Source organism: Glycine max, chromosome 11, assembly GCF_000004515.6.
Source record: "Glycine max cultivar Williams 82 chromosome 11, Glycine_max_v4.0, whole genome shotgun sequence".
Taxonomy (NCBI): Eukaryota; Viridiplantae; Streptophyta; class Magnoliopsida; order Fabales; family Fabaceae; genus Glycine; species Glycine max.
This window is the reverse complement of record NC_038247.2, coordinates 26808279-26816132: the sequence shown is the minus strand read 5'-3', so window position 1 is coordinate 26816132 and position 7854 is coordinate 26808279.

The window sequence follows — 7854 nt, the reverse complement described above, 5'->3', positions numbered from 1 at the left end:
AGTCACACATGAAGTCAATTATATGGGGAACCAGCCCAGGAACAATTTTAATGCAGGTGGATTTTCTGGATTCCAACATGGACAACAATGCAACCAACAACACGGACAATGGAGGAACCATCCTGGGAATCAATTCAATAGAGACCATGGGGGATCATCCATAAGGTCGCAACAACAAGGGCCTAGTCTCTATGATCACACCACGAAGCTGGAAGAGACTCTAGCTCAATTTATGCAGGTTTCTATGTCTAACCAGAAGAGCACAGAGTCTACCATAAAGAATCTGGAGGTCTAAGTGGGACAGCTCGCAAAATAGGTTGTGGATAGGCCGTCAAGAAGCTTTAGTGCTAACACTAAGAAAAATCCAAAGGAAGAATGTAAAGCTGTCATGACAAGGAGAAGAATGACAACCCATGTGGATGAAAGAAAAGTTGAATAGAAGATGGAGGAACATAAACAATAGCTGGCTGATGAACTAGCGCTAGAACTGGTTGATGATTTAGTTGAACTTGAAGAAATTGTTGAGGAAGCAGAAAGTGATGAAGAAGGAGAGATACCAATAAAAGACTGTCAAGAGAGAATAAAGAAGGAAGAAAAAGAGAAAGAAGAAGAAACAAAAGAAAGGGAAGAAAAAGTAAAAAAAATTGAAAAATGAAAACAAAGAGAGAAGGTTATTGAGATTGAAAAGAAGAAGGGCAAGAGTGAGGCTAACTCAGAAAAGAAGAAAAAGGCTACTCCTATTGAATGCAAGGAGGTACCTTATCCATTGTTACCCTCCAGGAAAGGTAAAGAGCGACATTTGGCCAGATTTCTTGATATCTTCAAGAAACTGGAAATTACTTTGCCATTTGGAGAAGCACTTCAGCAAATGCCCCTCTATGGCAAATTTTTGAAGGATATGCTAACGAAGAAGAATCGGTACATTCATAGTGACAGAATTGTTGTGGAAGGTAACTGTAGTGTTGTGATTCAACGCATTCTTCCACCCAAGCACAAAGACCCTGGAGTTGTCACGATACCATGTTCTATTGGTGAGGTTGTTGTAGGCAATGCTCTCATAGACTTGGGATCTAGTATCAATTTAATGCCTCTTTCCATGTGTCGGCGACTTGGAGAGATAGAGATAATGCCTACATGCATGACCCTCCAGTTAGCTGACCGCTCCATTACAAGGCCATATGGAGTCATTGAAGATGTTTTGGTGAAGGTTAAACACCTGATATTCCTAGCTGATTTTGTTGTCATAGATATAGAAGAGGATGCTGACATTCCTCTCATTCTTGGCCACCCATTCATGTCTACTGCAAGCTGCATGGTGGACATGAGAAAGAAGATACTACAGATGGGCATAGAAGACCAGAAGATCAGCTTTGATTTGTTCCATGAGGACAAAGATCCACCTTGCCAAAATGTCTGTCTGAAAGTGCATGTGATGGAGGAAAAGAGACCTGAGAAGAAGTTCCTTGAAGTAGGAACTCTCTTGGATCCTGGATAACAGGACAATGTGACAAGCTAATGACATTAAAAGAGTGCTTACTGGGAGGCAACCCAACTTTTCTTTCCTTTTTCTATTTTCATTTTACCTCTTGCATGTAATTAGGATATCTTGCTTGTGATTGTAATTAATTTCAGCTTATTTAGTAATGAACAAGGGGTTGCGAGCTTGTGTGAAGAGATAGACAGAAAAAGAGTTAGAAATTATTTTTTTTGAAATTATCTATCCGCTAAGCGTAGACCTTGCGCTAAGTGCTCATTCTTCACGCGCTAAGCTGAGCTTGCTCACACTAAGCACACAAACCCCTGATTGGTTGGCTGAATAGTTCAGCTAAGCGCACATCACCGCGCTAAGCCCCACTTCTTTGCAGTAATTGAACTTTAACCTGTGGGCTTAGCATGGATGATGCGCCAAGCGTCACTTCTTCTCTATAAACATCTCATTGTAGCAATGCTAAGCGCGCTATCCTACGCTAAGCCCTAGATCCATTCTGTAACTTGAGCTTTTGAGCTGGGCTAAGCTGGCCAGGAGGTGCTAAGCGCCAATCCCTTATGGTTTTTGAACTCTTGGAAGTGCGGTAAGCGTGCCTATTGCACTAAGCCTGAACTACTCTCTGTAAGTTGAAGCTTGATCTTACGCTAAGCCTCACATCTCAGGCTAAGTGCATGTTGTAGAAAATTTTGTGTTGCAGAAAGCGCTAAGCGCAGCTTGCTTCACTAAGCCCCAGATGCTCACTGGACCTTACAACTTAAAGTTGGGCTTAGCATGAGGCTAGGCTAAGTGCTAGTGTTTTAAACTCAAACGTCACGTTGGCACGCTAAGCGCAGCTGCGCGCTAAGCGTGCCATACAAATTTCAGTTTTTAAAAATCAAAGGCAGAGGCACTTGGGTTGCTACCTTTGCAACCAAACCTCTGCACCCTCTCATCTTTAAGAAAATTCTTTTACTTTCTGCTACGTGTGTACTGCTTCTCTGCATCATCTTTGCTTCATTTCAAGAAAAACTCAAGTAAGTTAGCACATTTCTATTTTTACTTTTCATTCTTCAAACCTTAGGGTAGATGACTTCTTGTTTTTCTTAGTTAGTTGTTGTTAGGTTAAGGTTATTAGTTTTAGGGTTAGTCAATGTAGGATTTTTGGTAACCTAGAAGCCCATTAGGGGCAATATGGCTGAAAAGGGGAGAAGACCCCTGAAGTTCTATCTGGAAATCGCGATGAACGCACTAAGCGCGCCCTGTGCGCTTAGCATGTTCATTGCAGCTGTCAAAACTTTGAATTTCCAGATGAACGAGCTATGCGGACCATGTCGCGCTAAGCGCGTTCATCCTTGCTGATGAACTTAAGTGATAAGCCCGCTAAGCGTATCTGTACACTAAGCGGGACAAGTGTTTTGACATTTAGGGTTTTGAAAATTTTTGTTCAACGCTAAGCCAGACCTGTACAGCTAAGTGCCACTTTGCTTTTGTAAGTTTTCCTTTGTAATAAGGCTAAGTGCGTCTGTGCGCTAAGCTCAACTCCCTCACTTTCTTTGAAGTTTTTGTAGTCAGGCTAAGCGCGCCCTATGCGCTAAGCCTGAGTGTCTTTTTGTTGAGGCAGAGCTAAGGGCTCGCATGAAGCGCTAAGCTCCAATCCTTTGCGGTTTTGAAAATTGTAGACTTAGGCTAAGCTCAGTTGTGCGCTAAGCCTATTCTGCAGAAAAAAAATGTTTTATGTGTCTTCGAGCTAAAAGCCAGCTTGCTGCACTTAACGCTTGAGTAAAATTTCATAAGTCGCACTAAGCTCGGCATGCTGCGCTAAGCGCCCAGTCAAAATTTCAGTTTTATTTTTCTGTTTTTGTGAAAATGACCTGTACTAATCTCTTGTGTTTGTCTTATATTTTGCGGATGGCATCTAAGAAGAGGAAAACACCCTCTACACCTACCTAAGCCAGATTTGATAGATCCAGGTTCACATCCCAAGAGGGTTGGGAGAGATATATAGATATTGTGGTGCCTCGCAAGCTTTTACCAGAAAGTTATGTGGTAGTCTATTACACAGAGTTTGATAAGTTCAAGGAGGAACTCGAGAGACGCCATTGGGATGAGAAGCTGACTAATTTTTCTAACAGCAGTATAGACATCGCCATTGTGAAGGAGTTTTATGCCAACCTTTATGAACCCGATGATAAATCACCTAAGCAGGTGAGGGTGAGAGGTCATTTAGTGAAGTTTGATGAGGATACTTTGAACACATTTTTAAAGACCCCTGTAGTGCTGGAAGAGGGGGAGAACTTGTGTACATATTCCAGATTTGCACTCGTGAGGCCCGATCCTCAGGAGTTGGCTGCTAAGCTTTGTATCCCAGGGAGGGGATTCGGGCTTAATGCTAATGGGAAGCCTTTGAAGATTTTGAGGAAGAACATGACTACTCTAGCTCAGACATGGAGCATTCTTTCCTTTTCTAACCTCATTCCCACCTCCCACACATCTGATGTGACCCTGGACAGAGCCAAATTGATCAGTGTGCTAAGCACAGCAGTTGTCCAACAAGAGGGATCTAAGGATGAAGCTTAGTTTAAGTAAGTCTAAACCTAGGAGGGCTGTCTAAATTGAGCCTAGTCCAACAAGAGGGATCTGAGGACGAAGCTTGGATTGATTCAGTCCAACTAGGGATCGGGGTTTAGTAATTTAGGCTACACCATAGAACACAAAAGCATGATCGATTAGAGAAACATCCTTATATGCATCAGCTGGTCTGTTAGAAAGACCCAACACTTCTACCTATTGCTGTCAATTTTACTTGCATTTTTTTTTTTACTATTTTTATCGTAGACCAAGTTTAATTCTGTTTTAAACCATCAATTACCAATGTTTCCTTCAACAATGCCTTATTTTTGAATTTAACCCGGTCTTAGACTAGTTTCCCTGAGTTCGATACTTGAATTCATCCGTTTTAATTTTTAAATACTTGACGATCTGATGACTTTCCGGCAAACTAGATTTCCCTTGAATATATTTGTGCGAAGAAAAAGTGGAACAAAAAGTAACCGCAGGGGAAATCCAATAGTTGCGCTTAGTAGATGGCTCACTAAGCCAGAGAATTGGCTTAGCGAGCGGCTCAAAATCAGCACTTCCACAAACTTGCTTATTTTACCTGAAATTGAAATGGAAAGGTTATTAAATTCACAAAAGTGGGATACTAAGTACTTATTAACTATATTTAACAAAAAGTACTCATAATACTACAAAAAGAACTGTAAATAGAAGGAGTCAAATACAATTTACACGGTTTTTTTACACAAAAGTTAGTCGTATTAACCGACTAACAAACTCCTCCAAATTTACAGTTTTGCTTGTCCTCAAGAAAATAAAGAATAGCTCATTGGTCCCCAAGTGACAAAACATGCAGTGATTATGTACAAAGGTGTGTAACTCCTAAAATATTAGTTGCATGATAAAAATGAAACAAAAAATGCCTTTATCAATTGTTTTTCACAAGGCATGTAGTTTTTCAGAGAAAAGAACATGTTAGTAAGAAACGCAACTAAATAAAGCTAGACAAGAGACATATTTCATGGAAAGATGCTTAACTGAAATCTCATGGCTTTTGTTTCACCCAAGCACATAACGACTAGCAAGAGGTCCAATCTTCGAACTTCATCTCATGTCATAAAGTCAGAAATGCACAAATTGAATTAGAAGGACTTTTATTGGCTTGTAATGAGGTTGGGCTACAAGAATATATTGGTTTTTCTAGGATTCAAAGGCTTAAATTCTAAGAGAGCACAAATCCTAGACTTAACCAATTAGTCTTTTTAATATCCTTATGTTGGATCAAGTGGCCTCAGAATAATTAAGAAATGGGGGTTGAATTAATTATTACTAGACCTTTACTAATTAAAAATTACCCTTCGTAGGATTTTACTATGTTGTTAAGAAAATAAAGAATAGAAAAGAAACTTAACCAAAGTAAAAGCAGCAATTAAAGTGCACAACGGAAATTAAAAGAGTAGGGAAGAGCTTGTAGCATATTGAAACTGCAATATATCGAGAAGCTCGAAATTGAAAGAAGAAACTCTGAGCAAATTCAAACGATTATAACTTTTTACTTGGATGCCCGATTGAGACCCATAATATATCGAGACACTCGAAATTGAAAACAAAAGCTTTGAGCAAATTCAAACGACAATAACTTTTCATTCGGATGTTTGATTGAGTTCCTTAATATTTTGAGACGCTTGAAATTGAAAACAGAAGCTCTGAGAAAATTCAAGCCGCAATAATATTTTACTCGGATTTCCCTCTGAGTCCTAGAATATATAAAAATGCTCGAAATTAAAAATGAATACTCGTAGCAAATTGAAACGACAGTAACACTTTACTCGAATGTCCGATTAAGCCCCGTAATACATCGAGACGCTCGAAATTGAAAATGAAAGCTTGTAGCATAATGAAACCGCAATATATCAAGACACTCGAAACTGAAAGAGGAAACTCTGAGCAAATTAAAATGACAATAAATTTTAACTCGGATGTTTGATTGAGTCCTTTAATATTTCGAGACGCTCGAAATTGAAAAAAGAAGCTCAGAGCAAATTCAAACGATAATAAATTTTTACTTGGATGTCCGGTTAAGTCCCATAATATATCGACACGCTCGAAATTGAAAACGCAAGCCCTAAGCCAATTCAAATGATAATAACTTTTCCCTTGGATGTCTGGTTGAGTCCCATAATATATCGAGACGCTCGAAATTGAAAACAGAAGCTCTGAGCAAATTCAAATTACAATAACTTTTTATTCCGATGTCCGATTATGTCCCGTAATATATCGAGACGCTCGAAATTGAAAATAGAAGCTCTGAGCAAATTCAAACGACAATTGATTTTTATTCCAATGTCTGATTGAGTCCCGTAATATATCGACACGCTTAAAATTGAAAGCTGAAGCTTGTAGCATATTGAAACCGCAATATATCGAGAAGCTCGACATTGAAAGAAGAAACTCTGAGCAAATTGAAACGACAATAACTTTTCATTTGGATGTCCGATTGAGTACCGTAATATATCGAGCTGCTCGATATTGGAAACAGAAGCTCTAGGCAAATTCAAATGACAATAACTCTTTACTCGGATGTTTGATTGAGTCCTGTAATATATCGAGGCACTCGAAATTGAAAACGCAAGCTCGAAGCCAATTCAAACAACAATAAGTTTTTACTTGGATGTTTGATTGAGTTCCTTAATATTTTGAGACGTTCGAAATTGAAATTAGAAGGTCTGAGAAAATTCAAGCCGCAATAACATTTTACTTAGATTTCCCTCTGAGTCTTGTAATATATAAAAATTCTCGAAATTAAAAATCAATACTAGTAGCAAATTCAAACGACAGTAACACTTTACTCTGAGCAAATTCAAACGACAATAAATTTTTATTCGGATGTCCGATTGAGTCCCGTAATATATTGAGACGCTCAAAATTGAAAGAAGAAACTTTGACCAAATTCAAGCGACAATTAATTTTAACTCGAATGTCTGATTGAGTCCCTTAATATTCTAAGACACTCGAAATTGAAAAAAATATGCTCTAAGCAAATTCAAACGATAATAACTTTCTACTTGGATGTCCGATTGATACCTATAATATATCGAGACACTCGAAATTGAAAACAAAAGCTCTGAGCAAATTCAAACGACAATAACTTTTCATTTGGATGTTCGATTGGGTCTCGTAATATATCGAAACAATCGAAATTAAAAATAGAAGCTCTGAGCAAATTCAAATGACAAGAAATTTTTATTCGAATGTCCGATTGAGTCCCATAATATATCAAGACACTTGAGATTGAAAACAGAAACTCTGAGCAAATTCAAACGCCAATAACTTTTTTATTCGGATGTTTGATTGAGTCCCGTAATATATCGAGACGCTCGAAATTGAAAACAGAAGCTCTGAGGAAATTCAAATGACAATAACTTTCTATTCAGATGTCTGATGTCGAGCCGTAATAGATCGACCTGCTCGAAATTGAAAATAGAAGCTTTGAGAAAATTCAAATGACAATAACTTTTTATTCGGATGTCCGAATTAGTCCCGTAATATATCGAGATGCTCAAAATTGAAAATAGATGGTCTGAGCAAATTCAAACGACAATAACTTTTCATTCGGATGTCCGATTGAGTACCGTAATATATCGAGATCCTCGATATTCAAAACAGAAGCTCTAAGCAAATTCAGACGACAATAACTCTTTACTCGGATGTTTGATTGAGTCCTGTAATATATCGAGGCACTCGAAAATGAAAACGCAAGCTCGAAGCCAATTCAAACAACAATAACTTTTTACTTGGATGTTTGATTGAGTTCCTTAATATTTTGAGAC